Consider the following 24893-nt stretch of genomic DNA (forward strand, 5'->3'; position numbering starts at 1 on the left):
CCCTGTCATGTACTAAATCAGTAATCAGAGGGTTTCCAGTGCTCTGGAAACACGCTGGATAAAAAGGTTTTGAAGAAAGGCTGATGCTTCTTTTCTAACTTACGTAACTGCATTGTTGAAAGACTGTGCTGAAGGGCATTTTCAATGATAAGACAAGCTTTACTTGCTCTCAGGAATGACTTAGGGATGGAGTGTAAGGGATTTTTTTTTTCTTTAATAGGTAAGATTTGTGTGCAAAAGTGTTGTCCTTTCGATCTTCAGAAGCAGCTTTTAGGAGAGACCTTTAAGATCATCAAGTCCAACCTTTAACCCAGGACTTCCAAGTCCATCACTAAACCATGTCCCTGAGAACACACCTGCACATTTTGTAAACACCTCCAGGGATGGTGATTCCACCCCCTCCCTGGGCAGCCTGTTCCAGTGCTGGACCACCCTTTCTGTGAGGAAATGTTTCTTAACATCCAGTCTCAACCTCTGCTGGCACAACCTGAGGCCTTTTCCTCTTGTCCTGTCCCTTGTTACCTGGGAGCAGAGACCGACACACACACACACACACACACACACACACACACACACACACACGCCTACAGGCTCCCCTCAGACAGCTGTGGAGAGCAACAAGGTCCCCCCTGAGCCTCCTCCTCTCCAGGCTGAACCACCCCAGTGCCCCCAGCCAGCCCTCATCAGACCTGAGCTCCAGACCCTTCCCCAGCCCTGTTGCCCGTCTCTGGACATGCTGCAGCACCTCAACGTCGCTCTTGTAGCGAGGGGCCCAAAACTGAACACAGGATTTGAGGTGCAACCTCACCAGTGCCCACTGCAGGGGGACGGTCACTGTCCTGGTCCTGCTGGCCACACTGTTTCTCATACAAGCCAGGATGCTGTTGGCCTTCTTATATTACTGTGCTTTCAGTGAAAGAGCTGGGCAGCTTCTGAAGAGTGCCTAGGCTGGTGGAGGGACTTCGGTGTTGCAGTGCCTGAGTATGTACGATGGTTACGTGTTCAATCCAGCCCTGTGGTAAAGCTGACAGTTTGGTGTGTGGTACCTACACTCTACATATGGCTAGGGGAAGAAGTGATGCATCCAAACAGGATCTGTAAAAATTCAGGCACTGAGTAGGAACCACTTAGCACAGGTAGTCATCTGGGCAGTGCTGGTGGGAAGGCATATGAGTAGCTGTCACAATACTTCTTTTTTCACTTTGTCAAAAACCTCATAGTAAACATCTTCGGGAAGAGTTATTTTTGTGAAACAATTTTTATTTCACTCCTCCACTTCTTTCCCCTCCCTCTCTCTTTTGGTATTTGTGTAAGTGTGAATCTTGCATACCCACAGCTATAACACAAATTGAAGTGTTTTCTGTTCTTTCTTTTTCTCTCTTTTTATAATCCCAACCTTCTGAATTATGACTTTATTAGTATAATGCTGAGCCTGAGTAATAGCAATAAATTATTTCGCAGGGTAGACTTTGGGTACCTTTTTTGGCAGTTCTTCTACAGCTAGCAGACTGGGAACTGTGTAAGTAGTGATTTACCAGTATGGAACTCTCTCTTTAATCTGTTTAAGTGATTTCCCTTATCATAACCATTCTGAATGTTGTAGATGGCAACAATAAGTATTTCTTCACACCAAGCAGGTTCACCTTCTTGGCTAGAGATGGGAGCAGCATTTTCTTGCTTTTGACACTTGTTTCTTTGCAGAATTTTAATCCCTCAAGTTTACTTCTGTCAGGGTTGAACATGGCCCAGTCAGCAGATCTGCAAAGCATTGCAGAACCTTATAAAAGTCCAGGTTGGCAGGGACCTCTGAACATTGTATGGTCCAACTCTTTGTTGAAAGCAGGGCCTTAAACTGAGTTGTCCAGGTCCCTGTCAATTCTTGATATTTCCAGTGAAGGAGATCCCATAGGACAACCTATTCCAATGTTTATTTTATCCTCACGCTGCACATTTTTTCCTTATCCATATGGGATTTCTTCTAAAGCTGTTTGCACCCATTGCTTCTTTTCTATCACTGTGTATCCTTGCAAAGAGAGTTCCTGCCTTTCCTTTGTAATTACTTTTCAAGTATTGGAAAAGTGTGATTAGATCCCCCCCGAGCCTTCTCTAAGCTGAAAAAAACCAGTTACTTCAATCTTTCTTCCTCTTTCAAGCTCCCCGACCCTCTCATCATCTTGGTGGCCCTTCAGTGGACCCTCTCCAATTTTTTAGTGTCTTCCCCTGAGGGAGACCAAACCTAGACCAAATATTAGAGGTATGCCCTAACAAGTGCTAAATGAACTGGAATAATCACAGCTGTACTCTTGATGCAGTCCACGGTAAGGTTTGCCTTCAGCGCTGCAAGGGTGCACTGCTGGAAGACATTCAGATTGCCATCCATCACAGCCCTCCAGGCTGCGCCCCGGGCATCCCCTCTAGTGCTGTGTGGGATTACTGCATCCCAGGAGCAGGATTTAACATTCATCTTTGTTAAACATCATGCAGGTCTTGTTGGCCTGCTCTTTCAAGCTGTCGAGGTGTCCCTTGGACAGGGCTCTTTCCTCCAGCAGGTCTGTCTCCTCTCCCAGTGTGGTGGTATGTCTGCACTTTGCAACATATGAGTTGTGCATCATAGTGTGGTATATGTATACATACCCCGGCAGGCGGGTGTCTGGGTGGCTCACAGATAAAAAGGTTCTGTTTGAGTGAACAGGCAATACCCAACTGGGTCAGACAAGAGCTGTGTCAGGTGGTACTCAAGTGTGAGTTCAATGCTCAACTTCCATGGGAAATGGGAGAAGGAAGACAGCACTGTGATGAAGGTCTGAGTAGTCAAGTACATATTTTATTTTCAAATCTGATCCAAAATGACTCAGTTTTGCAAAACCAAAACACTATTTGATAATTCTGTCTTGGATGATGAAATATATTAGCATAGCTTTCAAAAAAAAACATATGAATGGATGCCATTTTGCAGGTGCCTTTGTACATAACATCATTCCTGTGTCAAAAACTCAATTATAAATGAAGAGAACATACTAGGTGGGGAAACCGGCACTTAGACATAGTTATAATTTGAAGACATGGAAAAAAGTCACTGGCATAAATTGATTGTGTGCCCAGAACAGTCCTGATAAGTTAAAACTGAATTTAAAAAAGGATCCCATAACTGAACGTATGTTTTTGCAACTAGATCTAAATTTTGACGCAAAAAAAAAAGTGTTGTAGAATTAAATGGTGTAATAGCATTAAAAGTAAAGTGTTACTTTTCACAGTTCTTGAAGGGAACAAGAGAAAATGAGTCTATATATTCAAGCCTGCTTGTGTCAGTAATTGTTCTCTGATTGTAAATCCTATCTGAGGTGAAGGGACTGTAATCTGGGTGTCAGCTTTGTGTTTTGTCAGAATTCCTCTGTCTGTTTCAGAAGCGGAGTCCTTTTTGGAGTCTTACCTGCTGTGTTGTCATTATAGGCTGAGCATACCTTGGCAACCTGAACACAGGCTGCTGTTAATGTATGGCTTCTTGAAGTATCTGCCATTTAAGCTGCAGATAGATAGCCTGGCTATTTTCAATTTTATTTTATTTTTTTCCAGTTTGGGTGATGTGTGTGGACGGCAAGCAGGCTGTTGTATTGCCAGATGGCATCTGACTCCCTAGTTTCTTATCAGTGCAGGAAGACTGTAACTTTGGTAGGTGAAAGAAACTGGTTTAAAGGAAAGGGAATTATGTATTTGGAGAAATAAAACAAGTTTAAATACAGTACAACCATGCCATAATTATCGAACTAATGATGCAATAAAATTTCTCTGAGAAATCTTCGGAATGGGAGAAAAGAGTTCCTAGCACGTCAGGAGTTTAATATGGAGTGAGAAACACTAATATGTAGTAATTGTTCTGCAGCCATCTGTGCATAAGCTATATTTTTAAGCATGAATTTATTTGCTGTGGGACTAGTCATGCACGAAAACACTCCCTCTCGTCTATTTTCAGAACAAAACCCTGAGACTTATCAAATGTTTAACACCGATGCTTTGTGCTTAAACTAAAAATTCCTGCTATTGCTTTCTTCTTTCCCAGCAGATTTCATTGCTGTTTTCCACTTCTCCTTCTGGAGGAATGTTTTAAAGGTTTTTGGTTGCTTGAAGAGGCTTGTTGTTCTAACAATAATTTGTTAGTCATGGTCTCCCTGAAGTTTTGAATGCTTTTGAATAAAAATGGATTTGAAGCTGGTATGGGATGAAAAACTCTTGCTAAACGTAATGATTTTGATGAAGTAAAGATGCAGTCTGAATTATTGAGTGTATTAGCGAATGTTCAAATAGTCTAGCAGCCTGCAAAATCTTCTTCGTTCATCCTCATAGGCACACAAGCGGCGGCTCTGTTTTTCTCCCCCAGATTTCTCTGCAGCCCTTCATAATGCTTCTCTCCATTCCAAAGCGTTCCTGCCAGAGCAGCTTTCTGCCCAGCCAGAGGACGTCTGCCCCACAGATGAACTGTGGCATCTCTGGAAATGTACATAATGTGTTTGTCTTTCTCACAAAATACATATTTCTTACCGTTGCAGTTTCTTGCTAGAGGAAGCTCAGAAGCCTGCTTCTCACCTCATACATGCAAATATGTTTAAAATAAACTGTTTAAGGGCAGTGATATCTATCTGTTACGCCATGAGACTGGAGTTTTGAGTTTGTAGAATAAAGCAGTAAAATTCTGCCAAATGCTAGTTTGACATTTTTCAGCTGTCTTAATTTAAGAATAGACCATTTTTTTTAAGGCATAGTAAAATATCCCGTAGACAGTAGCGGAACGTATAAACTGTGCTGTGTGTGGTGTTGAGATGGGGTAGTAAATATATCTTAGGTACATGTTAGATCTTTTCCTCTATCTCCTTTTGTCTCCAACGGTACTTTAATGGTAACAAAGTGACAAAAATGAATACTAAAAAACTTTACAGATCTGTCAAATTCCCATTGACTTTCATACTGTACATCATGTAGATTTAACGCCAGTGAGATGAGGATTAGGTGTACTACAGTGTTTCTTTACTGCCTGATCCTTTCGCAATCAGTAATAATGTGTAACACAGGGGACACATGCAGCTTTCCTCTGTGTTTACTGGCTACAGCTTAGTCCCTGCTGCTTTGTAGAAAATTTACCAGTATAAAGGAATATATATATATATATATATATATGAACTGAATGTATATCTGACCAGCTCTAGATGTTTGTTGGGGTTTTTTTACCTTTGGGTGGAGTAATAGACTGACAAATCACCTGAAAGGCAGTATAATAACCATGCTGGAAGGAAAAAGGTCGCTGACTTTTTTTTACATGTACAAACATAAGTTTATTACAGGATATTGAAGGCCACGTGCTCCACAATTTGATGTCTCCATATAATTTCAGAAGCTGAACAAGAACATTTACCTTTTGCTTAATAGAAAGTTTGTGTGTGTGTGACTTCGGCGGTTTCGGTGGTTACTCTTGACATGTGTGCGTGTTAATTAGAGGATAGCTAATACAATAGTTCTTGCTCAAGGGTTTCTGTGAGCTATTAATATAACCTTGCATGCAAGTAGAAGTAAGTGGAAGCAGACTGGTTTTCTGTGTTGCACTTGGAAAGGGCTTTGTCCGTAGCACCAGCGTGTCTGGCTCAAGCTCACCACTTGCGAGGACTTGTGGTACAGCTAGCACTGAGAGCATAAGAAAGCACCGTTGAATTGTGCTGCACAGCACTGCCTGAAAAACCAAATTCATTTGCCTAGGAGGAGTCTGCTGGCAGTACTCAGGGCTACATCAGCTTATGCCAGATGTGGAGGGTGCATAGTTTATTGTTCTGTTAAATTGCACTGGCTCATCATGGGAGCAGAGATAGCTTGATCCTACAAGGTTGTTAATGAGCTCAGACTAAGAGGGGATGGAAAATTAAGATTTTTTTATTATTATTTGTGTAGTTTTAGATGTTAAGTGCAGAGGAATTCTGAGGTCTGTCCAGAAGACTAAATGGCTTACCAGAGGCTTAATAGGGTACCTACAGTTAAACTGGGGTATTGCCATGTACTGACTGGAAACATAAAAAATCTTTGTATTTGCTAAGGTCATCCATTATTATCGTCTTCCCCTAATAGTGTCTTGAATAAAAGAAGTCACTATTAAAGAAAGAAAGAAAAAAAATAAGATGACAGTACTACATCTCCTGTTTTCTCTTAGACACATTTGAGGAGGGAAAGATGTTAATAATTAGGTAGATCAGAGGATGATTTATTTTAATATGGACCTTTGGCAATTAAGGGAGTGACATACCTCCTTTCATAGAAGGTGAAGACATGCCCCAGACTTACTCCCCTCTCCCCTGTGAGCTGAACTTGAGGTTCCCATTACAGGTCTGTTAAATGTCATATGGAAGAGGTGCTGTGTCCTGCTCTACGGGAGCACAGCTGTTTGTTCTCTAGAAAACTGGATGGGGATCAGAGAGGATGAGACCTGCTGGACATGGAAGGAGAGTTCTCAGTGTTAGAGCCATCTTCCTATCTAAGGGCTTGGTAACTGTTAACACCTGAGACTTATATTAGGAAGGAGTAAATAGGTGTTGTGATGGGGACTTTTAAAGGTGTCAACAGGTTGGATATCCCCCTTTACCACCTGAACGGTTAGCAAAACTTAGCCATCAAACCATGGGAGAACCCCTCTCCAGGGCAAGTGATGAATTTCCTGTCAGCTTCACTGGTTCCTTATTAACAAAGCAGATCTGGAAAACTTACTTCAAGGAGAGGGGTTGAAAGTTGGTCTATATTATCAAATTTTACTGGAAAAATAAGTTAAGGTAAAGTTTGTTTTATAAAACATTGATAAAATGCCCACAGGAGACTTTTTGGCCCTGTATTCAAAGGCATCATGAACATGATTTTTGGAGACTTAAATTAACTGAAAGGGACCTTTAGTGAAAACTGTGGTAGAGTCAATACTAATAGTTCTAAAACTGCTGGTCATCTCTTACAAGATAAATATGATCTAACCCAGAAGCTGCAGATTTATTTTGTGTTCAGACACTGATCAAGTGTCAAAAGAAGGAGAATGGTTACCAGTGCATAGTCCTGGGCAATGCAGACTGACTGTGGTACTGTCAAATTCTTAGGAATGTCCTTGACAGCTACTGGTGACAAGCAGAGCTCTCCCAAAGAATTCCTGAGCAAGGGCCAGAGTAGGCAGTTTAGATGGGGCTGCCTTGTTTTGGAGGGTAGGAGAGATCAAGAGTATAAATGCAGACTGCTCTGCGTTAATTGACCTTATTGCCAGAGGGTGCTCCTGTGCACATTTGATCTAATAATACTTGAAAACAGCTGACTTTCTGCCAATTTTCCTTGTGCAACGCCACAGGCTTTGCTGGATTTTTGCAGAGCTGGGAAAAGACAAGTGTCTCTTCTGACAAGATGTTGGAGCCAAGCATATGTTCACTTTTATCTTGGATAATACTAATACTAAATAGTAACAACAATAACAACATTTATTATTTATTTTTATTATTATTATTTAATATGAATAAACCACAATGTAAATTTTCATGACATTGTAATTCCTTATGTTTTTTCTCTTACACGTAAGAAATGCTGTTTCTAACCACAAACCAGTCCATGTTCTTTTGTTCATTTCTTTGTTCTGGCATTACACCTGCACTGCAATCTTTAGGGAATTGCTTCCTCCCCTCAAGCAGTTTATTGAAATGCTGTGTGGTGGCTTCCAAAAATAATGCAGTATTTGGGTAAAAAATATATCTTATCAAGAAGTAGTTTTGCTACCAGTGAGTTGCAGGGAGTTGTCCTGTTCACTGACAGCTGGTTTCACAGGGTTGAGCATTAACATTTTTCTGCATGAACAGATGTTGGATTTTTTTCTTTGTTAATAGAGATTGTGCACGTGATTTGACACATAAAAATTCTGAAGTGAAGACTTTGCTTTTGTCCTCAAACTTTTTCACTATTTTTGTTCTTGAATTTGGTGTCAAGGCCTCATTAGGTGCTTCTGCAGACAAATGAGGTGCCCTTCTTGTACCCTTGTGAATCATTGTAGCATACAGGTTTTTTTTTCGCCTGGCTTTCATGTACCCGCTAAAAAAAGGTTTGTTGAAAGAAAAAATCTAAATGTTCTGAAATAATGATCAGTGTAAGTATCTCTCAGTTCTCTAGAGGTTAAAAGATTCTCTCTGTGTTGCTAAGCTTTCAGTAGCCAGCTGTCTGTAATGTACCAACTTTTCATATCCAGAAATCAATTTAATAGAGAACAGTTACAGGGAACTCTTATGTGGGCTTCCTTCTCACTTTCGAGTGAATTCTTTATTCTTCCTGCAATTACCTTACTATTCAATCAAACTATCATTTTTTTGTGTGTGTGTCCTATCTTTTCTGGTATTTGTGAAGGTTAAATAAACTGTAGGGTGCCCTCATAATGAAAATATCTTGCAGATGATTCTTAATTGGCATTTAAGGTGGTGATAACTTCTAGTCTGCCTGACTAGACTAGTATGCCTGACTAGTGTTCTTTGGAGCAATGTGTGATGTGAAAATTGGTCTACGCTAAAGTTTCCATGTCTTTTCGTTTTTGTGCAACCTGAATGTTATCTGAGACACGGAAAGAAACAATAATAATAGCCAGGCAAAAAGGACATATGCATTGAATGCATCTTTTTAGGTGAGAAAATATTGCTTATCAGAGCTGTAACATTTTGACAGCAAGAGCATTTCTACCTACTGCTCTTCTTATGGTGAGAACTTTTTATAATGTTCATTTTTCTGACTTTTCCTGTCATCCATAATTTCAGCTAGATTCTCATGCCATCTCAAAAATGTGTATAATCCTTCATTTACTGGCTCTGGGACATAGAAAGAGCTCTCTGTCATACCTATGGTATTAACGTGCCAAAGGTCCAACAGGCGGTACTGAAAGGGTACTGTGCCAAAGATGATTAGCAAGGTCATTTCACTGTGCGTCCACAAATACATGAGGCCATTCGGCACAGACAAAATAGGCAGCTGCCTCAAAGCATCTCCCAGGCTGTGGGAGCAGCAAGCCCAGCAGCATCTGGCTCGTATAGAAGTAGTATCCTTCAATCAGCTACTTGAGTGTTTTATATTATTATCTGTGAAGTGGGTGATCAGCGCATATAAACGTGTACTCTGAGTAGCAAAACTGTAACGATAATTACTGCTTTCGTAGATCTGTGATTTCTGTAATTGGAGATTTAATCTGAAATATAAGAAACCCTAAACTGTAGAAAGTCTGTGCCTATTGGAGAGGCAGACATTGGGCAAGGAGGAAGGATGCTGTAGCTGTTGAACTGCATTCCCTTCCTTTCCATTCACTGCTACTGTATTTTGTGTATATATATATATATATAAAAAAAAAAAAATTAAATAGAAAAAAAGTGTGTTGGTTGGATTTTTCACAACTGACAGCAGAAATTTGGCAGTTGACAGCATACTGGTATTTTTAATTGATCTTCTAGCACCAGGTGCACAGCCTCCAGTTGACAAGTTGAATGGTTGCCAAGAAATACAGCTGGAAGGTACCTGCTGTTACAGTGCTGCATGTGCAAAAACAGATGGGGACATGCGCTTTTGGAAATGAGTGTCTCTGAGCCCACTCGTTATTTACTGCTAGCCACTACAGGCAACTTCTGGGTGGCATCTCACTGTTTGCAAGTCTGGCTACTGCCAATTTCACTTTTTTCTTCTCTGTGGTGGTGTTTTGATTGCCTATCTCCTGTCAAATTCAACAGGAGATGAGTTAGGCTTTTTAAGACTCAAGTTCCTGTCAGAATGGGACAGTTCTTAGAGAGAAAATGTCATCTGTCTGTGCTTCGCTATCATTGACTTTTCCAGAAAGCCCCAAGGCATGTCTGCTTATCACCTGCAAAATCCTAATTATAAGGCTTTTAATACTCAGTGACTATTCTAACAGTGCACACATTCACCAAACATTTAATTAGAACTGATTTAGTGCAAATCCTTTGCTCAGAAAGAATTCTAATGATCCTTGGCAAATTAGAAAAAACCCATTATATTTTGCAAATATGGGAATATGACTGAAGCCCCTTCTAGAAATGAAACCGGGAAGGCCCATGTATGTTTTATTACGGTATCTGTATTTTAAAATACAGTATTTTTTTAACATCAAATTCTAACTTGAGAAATTGTTAATAACATGCAGTTTTGCAGAATGTTAATTCCTGAAGCTTTGAAAACAATTATATGTAGTGTAAGTTTATATCTTTCCACTCTACTGATCTCAGAACGCATCCATAAACATTTTAGGTGACAGTTATGTATGCAAACATCGATTAACCACTACAGTCAGGGTCTGTGCGTTTTACTGTCATTATTGCCTTACTCTTATGTACAGTGTTAAAGTGCCTGACACACCAAATGAGAGCATATAGTCATAGAATGGTTTGGGTTGGAAGGGACCTTAAAGGTCATATAGTTCCACCCCCTGCCATGGGCAGGGATAACTTCCACTAGCCCAGGTTGCTCCAAGCCCCGTCCAGCCTGGCCTGGAACACTGCCAGGGATGGGGCATCTGAATTTCTTTGGGCAACCTGTTCCAGTGTCTTGCCACCTTCACACAGTAAAGAATTTCTTCCTAATATCTAATCTAAATCTACCCTCTTTCAGTTTAAAGCCATTGCCCCTTGTCCTATTGTCTGTCCCCATCTTTCTTATAAGCCCCCATTAGGTACTGGAAGGCTGCAGTAAGGTCTCCCTAGAGATTTTTCGGGTGGATAAAGAAACTCCTTGACCTTCATGAAATCACTCTGTGATGCTGTCATTAAACAACACAAGTGATGCTATACAGCCTTTCAAATAAATAGATCTGGGCTTGAGTAATTCAGCAGTTCTTTGATTTGAATTGAGTGTGCTGGAGCTTCTATTTCATTTTACGTAGCTATACCATTTTAATTGCCTTAACACTGCAGTACAACATTCTGGACAGAAATGTGTGTTGGATCTGTGTCCTGCGCAGGTTTGACAAAGCTTGAGCTTGACAGAGAAACATTTTTGATCAAACTTCGATCAATCTTTTGTAGTAGCTTTTTGTATTGGCTTCAACTAGGAAATCATAGAAAAAAGTTTGCAGCTGAAGGTGTTAATGACTGAATAATTGATAATCCAGTTTGTAATAGAAACGTGTCTTTCTGTGTAGGTATGCATGTACGTATACGCCTGTGTATAGATACCTGTGTATAGATACAGGTATCTCAGTACCTTGTGTTCCTATATGGTACTGTGAAGTAAGCGTACGCTTCTCCATGCCTAGTTAATGTGCGTCCTGCAGATAGCATGACATCCTGCAGGGATGTTCTTCAGAGAGGGATCTTCTAAAACCATAAACCCGCAAAACAATGTCTCCCTCTAACCCACAGACACAAAAGGACAAAAAGACATAGACACCAGGTGGAAGCAAGATTATCAAGGACGGGTTGCTTTTCTCACCTACTTCTCATGGGGCCATGGAATAGCAACCCCCATTTGCACTCCAGATGGGGAAAGCTGTAAAATCCATGGACTCCTGCTGTACCTCTTGCTCACCCACTGACAGCTCTCTCCTTTGGTTAGTGTTGGTTTTCCTTGGGATTCACAGCTTCCAAAACAGACAGGTGTGAGGAAAGATTGCATTGTGCAGGAGGCTGAGATATGAATTTAGTTTTGAACACAAAAAGGCCTGGCACAAGTCTAATACGTTTTTGCTGCAGCTTCCCATCTAAAAAAAACCAGGAGATTGTGTTCTCTTGTTTTTGCTCTTTTGTTTATTTGCTTGGTTTAAGGGGATTTATGTATATCCTTTTAAGGAATGATCTGCCTGATTTTTATTGTTTGAGAAACACACAGCTACCTCCATGCATGTGGTAGGGTTGGTTCTATGACTCTCAAGAAGCCCCTAAAGTCCCACTTCTGCTGTTCCATGACTGTATTACATCTCACTGCCTTCACCGTCGGGGGACTTCCACCCACGTGGCAAATGGCACCGGAATCTCCTGTGCTTTCTGTGTGCCTCCTGCAAGGCACACGGCAAGCGTCTGAGCTGAGGTGAAAGGAAATGCGCCACCTGTTTTCTCCAGTGTCTTCTCAAACAGGGGCTGTGCAGTCCTGCAAGGTGCTGAGCGCCTTCTGGTCATTGTGAGGCTGCTGGATGCTGTGAGCACTTGGAGGTCCTGAGACATGGGTGGCATCAAGTCAAATCGGCTTCGTGAGACGTATGGGAAAGAGACCAACCGATCAGAGCCTCTGTTCATGTGATCTTCAGCTTTGATTGCTGCAGATGCAGACGTAGTTTTTCTTTTTCCACTTTGAATTTCTTACTGGTTTAGAATTTCAGTTGAAAGTCAGTGCTTCAGGAGAAGCTCCAAGTTTCTCATGACGTTGGCATTTGCACAATAAACCGGTGTAGGCTCTGAATTCTGCAGAGTCCCAGAGGAAATTCTGGACTGGCACACAGCTAAAGGATGTACAGACTGCTAGTTTGCAGATATAATTTTTGCACAGCAAGAATCAAAGTGCCACTGTTGAGAAATTGGGCAGGAAAGTCATTACCAGGTACTGTGATAATCATACTCCCTTTGGTAGTATTCATCTCAGCTTTTAAATTGGTATGAAACTAGTGGGGGACCTACTGCATTATTGGTGACGTTCAAAATAATGTTTTCAGCTACGGTCCTTGCCTGAAGCTGGTTCCTACGGCATCTGAGTTTGCACAATGGCATATGAGACTGGAGTGCTGGATTTGTAACACTTGACAGTCAAAATCCCATTGCCACTGCCACCTGTAATGACACCCCCTGTCAGTCGCTCTTTGTGCTGTTCCATTGTCTTGGGCATTAATTGCAGAAGACCCCATCAGTGCTTGCTGGCACAGGATGAGAGTGATAAAATGGTCAGTGCTGTTTGCAGCCAGACTGGCTTGTCGCATGTACCACACTGTTGGGAAGAGCTGTGTTTGCTCCTGGAAGGGCCTGGGGAGCGGCAGAGCTGCGGCTGGGGAGGAAGAGGGGCTGCGCGGGCAGGCACGGGAGGTGACGAGCCAGAGTGCGATGAAGGGGACGCAGCGTCGTTCCCTTTGGGCAGCAGGAGCCCCTGCCCTGGCTCTGCTGCCCATCGAGCCCTGGCCTGGAGGGCTGTAACAAGCACCTGGGTCCTGCAAGGCAGATAGGAGGGTTGTGTGGCCCAAGTGGGAAGCAAAGGGCCTTTCAAGCAGCAGTAGGTATTTAATGGCATTAATTCACTCAGCCAGTGGTCTGGAACTTCCCCTACATTTTCCCTAGGCTCAGACTGTGTCATTATCTTAAATAAAACAGGTCTGCAACAACCCAGAGCTCAACTCGAATGAGCAGGGCTCTCTCTGTTTTCCGTAGCAGGAAATCTGTGTCCCTGGTTCCTAATATGTGTATGTACACAGCACAGACATCTGTCAACTGCGTATTCATTATCTCACTGTGTCACATCTGTCAGGCAGATTCAGTTAAGTGAACATGCTTCCAGCTCCAGTGAGACGCTCTGTGCATGCAAAATGCATCAAACCCCAAATACGGTTTCAGTAATCAGAAAACCGAACAGAGTAAACTAGGGGGAAAGCAGGAATTAAGCGGTGTTGGTTAGTATTTCCAGGTTTGCTACCCCAAAGACTGTGTGCCCCTGTTCTGGGAATGCTTGCAAATATCAGGTTGTACAGTGTCATGCGAAGAGAGGATGCTGGAGGGTGATCGGACATTTGGAAGCATTTCATTGCTTATTATCAGCTATTTCCTTCTTTTGGTGATTCTTTAAAGAAATGCAGTTTAATCTTAGAAGTTTGCTCTATTAATCATTAAATCCTCTCCATCTTTTTGAAGCCTGAAGTACAGGCACAGTTTTGCGTGCTTGTGTGTGTTTGCTTTTTATGCTTCACAGCTCATTGTTTTTACAAACCCATCATTAATGTACGAGGTTGTGCTCCGTCTCCAGAAGCCTTTTCCAGATGGCACAAAAGTGCGAACAGCCTTCTCTTCCTTGCAGGGAAATACATTGCGGGAATGAGGTCCCCTCCTCTTGAACCACCTTCGACTGAAAAGGTGATACAAGAAACTTTAGTATCTGACTGAGAAATAATCACTAGAGGATCATCGCGGGGGTATGAATGAGACACGCCAGCATACACAGGCTACGTGCGATGGGCAGCGATGCAGAAGTGGCTCTCGGCGCCTTCGACGAGCTCCCTGCTGCTGGGGGTGGCCAGCGGTGCTGACCCCTGGTGCAGGTCACAGCAGCCTGGGACCACTCTAGATTGTAGCAGGTAGGTAATGTAATGCCTCAATTTCTTACTAAATTAACTTCTGCCTTGAATTCTGAAAAGAAGGAAAGGCGACGCTGAATGTTTGAGGAAGCAAATGAACTAACAGGAATTGCACACCCAGCTCCTGGGTGGATTTTACCTGTTTTGAATATTTGCCTGTGCCCAGCGTTATCGCTTTAGACCTTGAATCCTCGCAGTAAAGCAATTCAGGGTAGCAATCCGTGATAAGGACTGACCCAGACCTGGAGAGAATAGAAAGGCAGACTGTTTGTATTAGGAGCTTCTGGAAAAGACTTTGCGTTATCAGTCATAGACTAATTTAACTCTGCTGAAGTCCAACAGTTTGCATAGGTGCAGTAATAACATAATGGGAAGGATCAGTCCTAAACTGACTTGTATTCATGCTGATTTAAATACATTCCTTGACTTGGCTTCTATATGAACAAGATAAAGGTGCCATATTTCATTAATTTTTACATTACATTTATTTGAAATGTCAGTGATGGGGATTTTGTGTGTTGACCAGTCTAACTCAAATATAGATGTGCTGAAACTCTTTTGTAAAACTCGATTTAAGATCTAGAACTGCCAGGAGTTTCTGAATGCAGGAAAAAGGACTTTGTGGCAGCTGATTATAACGCAAACTTAATGTCCTTTCTGGACTAGATAACAATTCAGTGTTTGACACAGGAACTTAATTGAACAGATTTTCCCAGTGGATCAGTCATGAAAAACTTGCTAATATCCAACAGAAACATCTCTTTTGAAGAAGAAATTTCATCTGGCACATTCTTACCAAGAAAATTCTGCACTTGGGCAGCACTGGGGACCGAAGGGCCCCTGACAGGGTCTCCTGATACAGTGGCAGTGGACCCAACCAGTGTAGCCTATGGTGAACTGGCTTGGGTCTCTTTTTTAAAATTTTTAGTCTTGTGGTATTGGATGTAGTATTTCTTGATGTCATTTTTAAAGTTCTAGCAGCTGAACTTGTGTTATTACATGAAAATCACAATTACAGATGAAGTAACATGCCGATTTTTAGTATTATGATAAAATTTGGAGTCTGAAAATGAGACCAGGGACCTAACATCATTACCTGAACCAGAGACTAACAACTGCATTCCTTTCCCAGATTTTACCATTTCCAAATGTTCCCTTTTTCCAGAGCTCTGTGAAGTTTTATGTAAAAAAAAAAAAAAAAAAAAAAAAAAGAAAGGAAAAAAAAAGTCTTAAAAAATAATGAGAATTTAGCAGTACTACTGATTTTATCTCACTCAAATCGCAGTGGGCAGAGTTCCCAAACATATGTAGGGTTATGGTTCTTACCTCTGCTTTGTTTATTATAGCACAAAGATAATTTCACTAGACTGTCCACCTGCCAAAAAGCTCAGGAACATTGAAGTCCAAAAGGAAAAAAAACCATGGAACAAACCTGTCCGTGGCCCACCTGTGTCATGGTTGGTCCCTGGGAACTCTTGTCCTGCTCATCCCTGTCTCTGCCTGCCACAAAGCTCTTCTGAAAGTCCACGGGGGCTTTTAAAAATAGGTCAGTGCCCCTGAGTGGCTCCATGTTCATCAGGAGAAGGAGATGACCCATCTTCAGCTGTGATTTTTATGTGTTCAATGTATTACTAGGTAATTTCAGAACAAATTTAACAGGTGCTTGAAATTAAGTAGCTGCAACAATTTGAGCTAAGGTGTTTTGATGTGTCTCTCTGCTTCTTGTGTGCCTTCTCGAGTTTCAGATATAAACCCCAAATGTTTGTTTGTTGTAGGAAAATGCATGTGTCGTACATATGCCGATGCTTTTATGTTTGCAGCTGCAGCCCCATGTAAACTGCTGTTTCTTGAAGTCTTCCATTCACGGTCATGGTGGTAGATTACACATTTCCTTTCCGGAGGGCTAATTAATGTCATCCAAATTCTGAACAGTTAATTTCTAGGTAATCTTGAGGCAGCTGCAATATCTATAACCAAAGAAACACTCTTCACTTGAATAAATGGCCTGTATACTCTTAATATTTTATCAAGCCAACGTGGGAAAGGCAGATGCTTAGCACTCAGATACTGTTGTCTTGAATGGGGTTCATCTGGTCCCTGCTGAAATCAAGAGGGTTCACCTTAATTTGCGAAAATGTGAGATTAAAGTCACAGGAGGAGGTAAGTGAGCCAGTCAACCCAATATTTTTCTGGCAGAACCCTTCTCTGGTGACAGTTGTTCTTGCTGCATGCATGGGGGGAAAGGAGTCGTGTGTCCGAGCAGTTAAGGGATGCCGACAGCCTTTGTAGGCACCTGTAGTGTCTGGCTTTAGCGCTTGGATCTCTGTGGCTGCTCCAGACTAGGGAAGTGGACCTCTGGTCAGAGACTTCAGCTAGACGTAAGCTCTCTTTTTCCATTTTTAAATCTACCTTTTGGGAGAGGGTTTCCACAGCTCGTTTCCTTTGGCAAATTATTTGCTTCAGTGGAACAGCTGCATCATTGCAGGCGAAATAAAAGATTAACAGATGCACATTTAGTGTTCAGATTTAAAGTTTTTAAAATGTGTATTTTTTTATGAATCCTGTTGGGATGCTGTCTGTCATCAGATTCCTCTCTTTATTTCAGCACTCTCTTTATTTCATACTCTTCACTTGACAACTGTGAAATACCTGCTCTTTCTCCAGCTTGGCAGACCATCATACTTTTATTTTCTCTCCCTCGATCAGTATTGTCATGGAATAAACAGGAAACAAGGACATGGCCAAGCTGCCAAGTGGCCTTCCTTCTAGTAGGTAGTTTCATTCCTGTTTTTTTCCAGCACTGCAGCTGAGAGAGATGCCTGGTAGCCATTCCTTTCTTTAGCTGTCCTGGCAGCTATGAGTTGCTGTGAATCCAAGGAACAGACTAATCTTCTTCAGCTTAGCAATTAAAAGCTAGGTGTCCGCTTTGAGTTGTCATCTAGACTCTCTCCCTTGGCTAGGCAGGGAAAGGCAATTTCAAGGGTGATCCAGTATGTCCTAGAGGAGGGGGGGAAATTTTCTATGAAACTTCTTTTCCCTCTACTGAAAACCAGCTGAATGACCAGTTTTCTCAGTCTAGAGGTTTCACTTCTCATCCAGCTAGAATTAAGCAGGATGAATGTTTGTTCTGCTCAGAAGCCAGCATCTCCTGGAAATGGAAATGTTCAATTCCTGCAGTTCTCAAGCAAGGCTAGAACTGTCATAGCTGAAAGCAAAAGAGAAACAAGTGAGACTACTTCATTTACCTCATTAGTGGTAAAAGAAGCGTTACATCAAAGCGTGGCAGAACAAAGGAATGTTTATGATTTTCAGTTCAGGTTTCTCTTGAACTTGCACCACTACCTTCATTGCTGCCATCAAAAGAGAAGTTTGTATAAACTCATCAGCAACAGCATCACAAAAATCCCTGCACCTCAGTGCTCTCAGCCTTGCCCTTTCCTTATTGAAATGGGGTTATTAGAAGTCAATTATTACCACTATTTTTTGGTGTTGATACACTTCAACAACACTTGCACTTTCAAACACAGAATATTAGAGATGACAAATCCACTGGACAAGATTTCTTCCCTCCCCCCCCCCCCCCCCCGAAGTTTTCTTACTGTACAATATAAACAATTTTAGGCAGTATTGATATGTTGAAGTGCTACTTGAATACAGTGTAAGGATGGGATTTCCTGACTGGGATACCTGCAAGGAAGGAGATAGATTGCTTGAGACTGAGAAGGTGTTAAACAACAATGTGTAAGGGATTAAAATAGTAAGTCTGATAGGCTGCTTTACAGAGCTCTGGAGATAATTGCATCCTGACACTGAAGGTCTTGGCTGTGTAGACACAAAAATAAGTAGTTCAGTCAAATCAGCAGACTTCCATATGATGAGGCAGGGCTATGGGGCAGGAAAACAGGGATTGATTTAAATGCAGAACTGACACAGAAAGAGTGCTTATTCAGCCCTCATCTCTCTGGCAGATATATGTTGCTCTCTCCAGGTGCTTGCATGGTGGAGGTTTGGGTCCCTGCCACGTCAGAGGTGAAGAGATGAATGCTGAGTTCACCTCGAGACCTAGTTTTCTTTCTGCAGTTCATTTTTTGGATCTCAACATTTGGTTTCAGCTCAAACTTTTTTTCTGGGTAGAAGACACTGTAGCAATTAGTGGTTGCATCACAGTCATGGTTCTAAGAAAGGTTTACATGAACAGGTGAAGAAGGAAAAAAGTGAAAAGGACTTTTAGGCACACAAGCCCTTCTTTTGCTCTTAAGGTCACAAATTTCAGGCTAAGCTATTATATGAGAAGATGCTTGGGAATAATTTGCTTCTGGCAGGAAAGCTGCGGACGTACCTGGCGCTGGTAAAGCAGGAGTGTTAGCAGGGGAAGAGTGGAAGTCTTGAGACTGATGGGGTAAAAGAAGATACAAAGAATTTATAAGTATAGATCAGCAGGAGATCTGTACAAGCAGAGGTGCAGGTGTGTGACGAGTAGTTGTATAGCACTTTCAGTTCCCTGATATGCTGCAGATTCCTACTGTGCAGCACAAGAATACTTTTATCTGTCTATATGTTGGTCCTCCACATGTAAATGGGAGATAGTTTATACATCCCTCCAAGAGGTGCGAGTTCGGACTCACTAAAGGCTGTGAGCTGTGTGCATTGGAATGTCTCAGATGGGGTATTTTTAAAAGCCAAGGTAAATGCAGAAGTAGTCAAGTAAGCTGCTAAGTCTCTGAAAAGAAACATATGCTCATTTTATGTATTTGTTTTTCTGAATCTGGTGAAGTCATGCTTTGTTTTGCATTGCAGCTTACACTGCGGCATATGCTTTACTGATTACAGGAAGCTGAGCTTGTAAAATTCATTACCTAATGAAGGAAAGATATTTACAGCAAAGGTAAGAAAACTGGGACGGAGGGAGAGACACCAGATTAGTTTTAAATTTGTCTCGCTGCAAGATTAAGTTGATTGGGAAGTTCAGAGAACAAACCTGAACCTACTTATTAGCAAATCCATTCCAAAGTTTGAGATTATTTTTTTAAGAATCCGGTCTCAAAGCTCTTTGTTAGGAAGTAGAGCTGTGCAAATATTGGAGATACTTAATGCTTCTCAGGACTCAGTGAGCTGATCCTTTACCAGCTAGACTATCCATAACGATCCTGCAGTGAGAAAGCTTTAACCTGGATATGTGCATCTAACAACCACAGCAGTATATTGTTGGTAACTGTTAGGAAGTAAGAATATTGCAGCCATTTGTGTGAGCTCTTGAGTTTGCTGAGTTTCTGAGCCACAAGTAAGTGTTTGGTGCTGAACTATTTGCTTATTAAAAATGGTAGTGTTCTCTTGATGTCAGGGCAGGCAGGAGAGGAAGCTTTTTGGAAATAGCTCAGGAAGGTAAACTTATATTTTTTCCAAGACCAACTCGCTACAAAATTTACAGTGCCTATAGGCCATTATGGCATAGCTGGAGGTGCTGTGCGGAGGCAGCACAGTGTGCCTCTAGAGCAGTAGCTGCCACGGGCAGCAAACATCTGCAAACCGAGCTCTTGGCTCCTTAAAGAAAGATTAAAACTTCTCTTTCCTTTCTAAACAGTGTGATTAACCTATTAACATCTTGTACTCGGGCTATTTTTAAATGAGGTAATATGAACATTGTGCAGTATTTGCCGCCTTCTGGGTCAGCCTAGAAAGATGGACCTCTAGAAATTAGTATAGCCCTGGGGACGAGGTGTATTACCAACATTTAGGTGTTACAAGCAACCCCACTGAAACCTTCTTGCAGCAAGGCGTTTGTTGTTCATTAGAAATAAACACAATTCTGCCAACTGAAAAAAAAGGTTTTCCTCTTCCTTTGTCAGGGCTGTATGCTGGTGTAATTAAGCATGGGTAAATTAGAAGTAAATTACCTTTCTTAAGTCATCTGTCTGTAATTTCATCCAAGAATCTGAAACTATATGTCTGTGCTGGTGATTAGATACATGGGCACAATTAATAAGACTGTTGGTGGAGTCCAGGCGACCTGCCCCACTTCAGACATCAGAAGCATACCCCCAGCAGGTTATAGAACTCTGGACCGTGGGTTAAGGTTCAGATGACACCCCAGAACGTCACAGGGCTGTGGCAGGCAGGATGATGAGGCAGGGGGAAAGGTCTGACCTCTCTGCCTTCTTTGCCAATTGCTGCCGGACTTGGGCCAGGGCAAAATTCATCAGGCAAGTTTTTGGTGCTGTTCCATCCCACCTTCACAGCACTAATTTAGAACTGCTGTTCCTGGCATTCGGTCACTGAAAAGACCGATGGGATCAACAGAAATAGCATCACTTTAATTAAAAAATAAAACCAGTGCTTGGCAGGAAATGTGGATGACTTGTGTTCTCTTCAGGACAGATTTTAAAAGTAGTTACGTGCTTAAAGATACAGTTAGGTACTTGGAAGATTTTTCCAAAGTAGCTATATGCTCAACTCCAATTATTTTTAATGAGACTTATGTGCCTCCTTATTTCAAAGAAAGGCGCCTGATAGAAACATGTGTGAGAGTTAAAGCACTGGAGGGCCTTTACAAATCTGCTGCTGTGTCACTATTGAAAATGAGCCTTCATTATTTAAGCATTACAAGACTGGTTTGATATTAAAATGATCCGTAGGTTGTATTGGTGCCTTTGACCTTTTAGTGGGCTTATGGCATTCAACACTGAGCGGCCAATCTGGAAAAAAAAATGGTATTTTCTAGTTCATCAGAAGAAATGTTACAGCTATGGGCTGGAGTTATGCAACTGTGAAAGTGCGAGGGAGGAGGAAGGGACGTGCGTGCGTATTGTTGCACATACAACAGTTCTGAGATCCTACAGGGAGCACCTGTGCTTTCATGCTGCTGTCAGAGGAAATGTGGACCTCAGGTTTGAAGAGTCTTCTCTCAGTGGCCTGAAGGTAACACTGGCTAACATGGCCCAGCACCATGGGGCTTGGCAGCAGGAGAACCAAACTCCTGCCTGAGCACCTGAGTTGGCACACGGCCACTGGTACCCTGCTCCTCTTTGCTGGTCCATCACCTCCCTTGGAAGGTGTTTTGAGATCTCCCAATGCATGAAGATACTAGCAAAGAGTCACCTTCACGTGGTGAGCTGTGTCCCACAAATACGTGGACCCAAGTGTGTATGGGTTGGGAGCAAGAGCAGTCGATGGGAACAGGCACGCTGGAAACCGAAGCGAGCCTTGTGACCCCTTGTGACCAGGGGCTGTGAGAAGTTTGCCTGTGCTCGCCCATATTTATGGTTCATTTAATTCTCTCACACACAGAGAGATACACACACATCTTTTTCTCTCCCCAGGGAGCTCCCTTGCATATCGTATTTTCACTACTGTAAATATGAATTTTAATGCACAGACAAAAAGCTGTGCTGATAATGACGCCAGTAAGTGCTATGGCTTCTTAAAAGTGTAAGTGTTTTTTCAAATGATAAATAAGAAGTTATGGAAATGGGGAGGAAAAGTAGTTAAAAGCAAACTGTACTGATAGAAGATTAAAGCATGAGCATACATAGAAAATGGCTTGCATTAGTTTGGTTTGAATCCTTTTGGAAGGAGACACTGAAAAAGTACTGAAATCTGAAACTGAGACAAACATCAAGGTGCAGCTGAATAATAACACAAATGGTTACAAAGAGCATGTTGATAATGGCAATTAATGAGATCATAGCCGTGATGGCAATGATTTCTTTGATTACTTATTAGTTCTGATGTGACTCTGAAACCACCTGCCAGGTTTTGACCTTAAAAATCTCCATTTTCCCTAACACAGGGAGGAGAGGGACTGTAATATTGTACCACTTCAGCTAATTACTTAGCTTCTAGGTTGCCACGGGTGCAAAATGTGCTCCCAAAGAAGTGGCAAGGTCTGTGGTATTGGTGTGTTAGCACCATATGTGTCTGTATGGAGTTTGGTGAAAATTTTGGGACAAGTAGCCTTTTTATTTTAAAAGAAGTGTGCTTTCAGGCTGTCTTAAAGAATTTGTGCAGAAGTCAATTAATAGTTTTAGCAATAAGCAAAAGAAGAATGAAAGCAGAACAACTGTGGATTTTTTAAAATCAAAGCATTGCAATACTTTGTTTCAAAATTGCATTCTTCAGAGCCTGTCCTAGTATGCACTTGAAAAACAGGGCAAGACACAGACCCCCCCGGTCATTAGTTAAACATTTTGGGTTTGTATGAAACAAAATATGAATAATAGTAATATATTTTTTTACAGTTTTCTGTCTTGACCAAAGCACAGAAATCAGGGCTCTGTATGCCAGTGTGTGTGTGTATGCAATAGCTGAACAAAACCAAAATAATACAGAGGAGCAGTTTTGAAAAGGACGATAGCAAGAGTAGAAGCTCATGATGGTTTAGCTGATGCCTTTTGTGTTTTGATTCCTTTTTGACATTTACTACAGACCAAACATAGGAATTAGCTATTCCTGGTTTGCTCTTTTTGTCTGTTATCTCACAGGGACTGTCAATATATCCCTTTGAAATACTAAAATGTAGAAAATAATTTTCTATTTTTTCAGCTTGCTTTTTGTGTTCATGTAATTGACATTTACAAGAAATGCAAAATGTTTCCATGACAAGTCAGGTGCATCTCTTTAATTCCAAGCACAAGAGCAGATCTTTTTCCATTTCCAAAGGAGCACTGCAACAAATAATTAATGAAAAGTTGGGGGTTTTTTACGTATACATATATAGCAGTTAATAGGTTTCCATATAGTTAAAACCTGAGAATCTGGGCATTTGAAAACAGGTGGGACACTGGAGATGAATTAATCTTCAGGCGGTATTGTTTAAACACACTGCGAGATAGTGCAGGTCACTGATCTGCTGTGTGCTGCTCTCAAAGTTAACAGATCTGTGGTAGTTTGCAGTTTATAAGGAAAGGCATTTGCATGTTCACAGGATAGTAGAGTTGTACCGTCTTTAGACGGTAATCTCTGCTGCTTGGTAAACTGGAGCAATAAATTGTGTAGCAAGAGGTGTGTGTCCAAAATTGGAGTTGAACCCATGATCTATATGCCAGAGAAAGGGGCAGGCAGTGACTTTTGAAATGCGGAGGCTTCTGTCTGGCGCTGCTGCTCCGAGTGTCCTTAATACTCATCCAGGCAGGATGCAAACCCACCGCCCTTCTGCTCTGAAAGCAGAAAATCTGCCTCCTTCTGCATGGGATGAACAGTCTCTTGTGGCCTTTGCCAGCTTTGGGATCTGATGTGGTCCTCATGGAACAGGGAGGGACTTTCTGGTGGCAGTCTAGCACTGTAGGCAGCAAGTCAGGCGATTTCCTCTAGAAAATAATTGGATTTCACCTGAAAATCTGTCTCCTGGGTTCTGCTGGAAACTAGTTCCACATTTCCCATTCCCCGATGATTATAAATCTCTTGTTTTTCCAGACTGTGTTTACTCGCTGCCATTTTGTGTCCTTTTGCTCTCATTCGAATGTAATCTTTTACTTTAAAAGCTTTTCATTGTGGTGGAGAGTTAGATGCCCCTTTCCTCCAGTGTGATTACCAAAAGTAATCTTATTGCCTCCCGGCTGTGCCCTGACAGTCTTCAAATGCTTGAAATTGGGTGTGATTTTTCTGTGTAAAGCACAACCAATACTCAATGTAGTAAATGACAAGAAAAAAAAGTTGGACAGCTCAGTGGAAGAAAAGATATATGGTACTGTTACGACCTGTTTGATTAGTTCTTCAGTTCTTGGCAGGAAAACTTTCAAGTTGGCCCGACTTCTAAGTAGATTCCTCTTTTCCATCCTCTCTCTCCTGTACCCTTTCTCCCCCGTCACTCTGTGTATCATGGACTAAAGCTGCGTTTATGGTAACATCTATTAAACACTGAGTGTGCACTTAGATTCATGTTTTCATTTGGATCAAGTACAGGTTTGAAGTGAACGTCCTGGTTGGTTGCACTTTGTGCACTTTGTTTAGTACCATGGATTGGCCTCAGAGCTCATGAGCTGTGTTGTTTTAAGAGGAAATTAAAGTGGAAGATGTGCCTGAGTGCAACACTTCAGCCGCAAGCGGGCATCTGGGCCAGCAGGCTGGTCTAGAAATAGTCTGAAAATAAAAACAAGCACAAGCACAGTTTGGAAATCAGGTCCTCAGCACCACGTGTTCCACTCTACGGGTCTGTCCCCATGGTTTACATTACTTGCTATTGCAAACGCAGGCTCAGCCTTCTGCCCCTGTTTCCTGGCTGTCTGAGGGTGTGGTATAGGTTGATCACACCTGTGTGAAGCTTTCCATTGCCCTTATAATACCTTTGCATTCATGTGTATCACTTTGAATCTCCTACAGAGTGTTTATCCTACCTTTAGGCAAACGGATGAAACTACCTAGCGAAGAGCAGAGCCTCTGTTCCTCCCGTGTACGGATGCAGTCTCACAGACCCACATCACTGGTAATCGAGATTAGGATCCAACAACGTGTTCACCTCCTTGGAACAGATTCCTTTGGATGGTATCCCTTGGTAACCTACATACCATAAATATCAATTTAGGGATAAAGAAGGCTATTGTACGAGTAAAACACATACTGCGATAGGTAGATTTATATTTAAAGGCTTGAGTTAATATGGCAG

This window comes from Falco punctatus, assembly GCF_963210335.1.
Source record: "Falco punctatus genome assembly, chromosome: 4".
Taxonomy (NCBI): Eukaryota; Metazoa; Chordata; class Aves; order Falconiformes; family Falconidae; genus Falco; species Falco punctatus.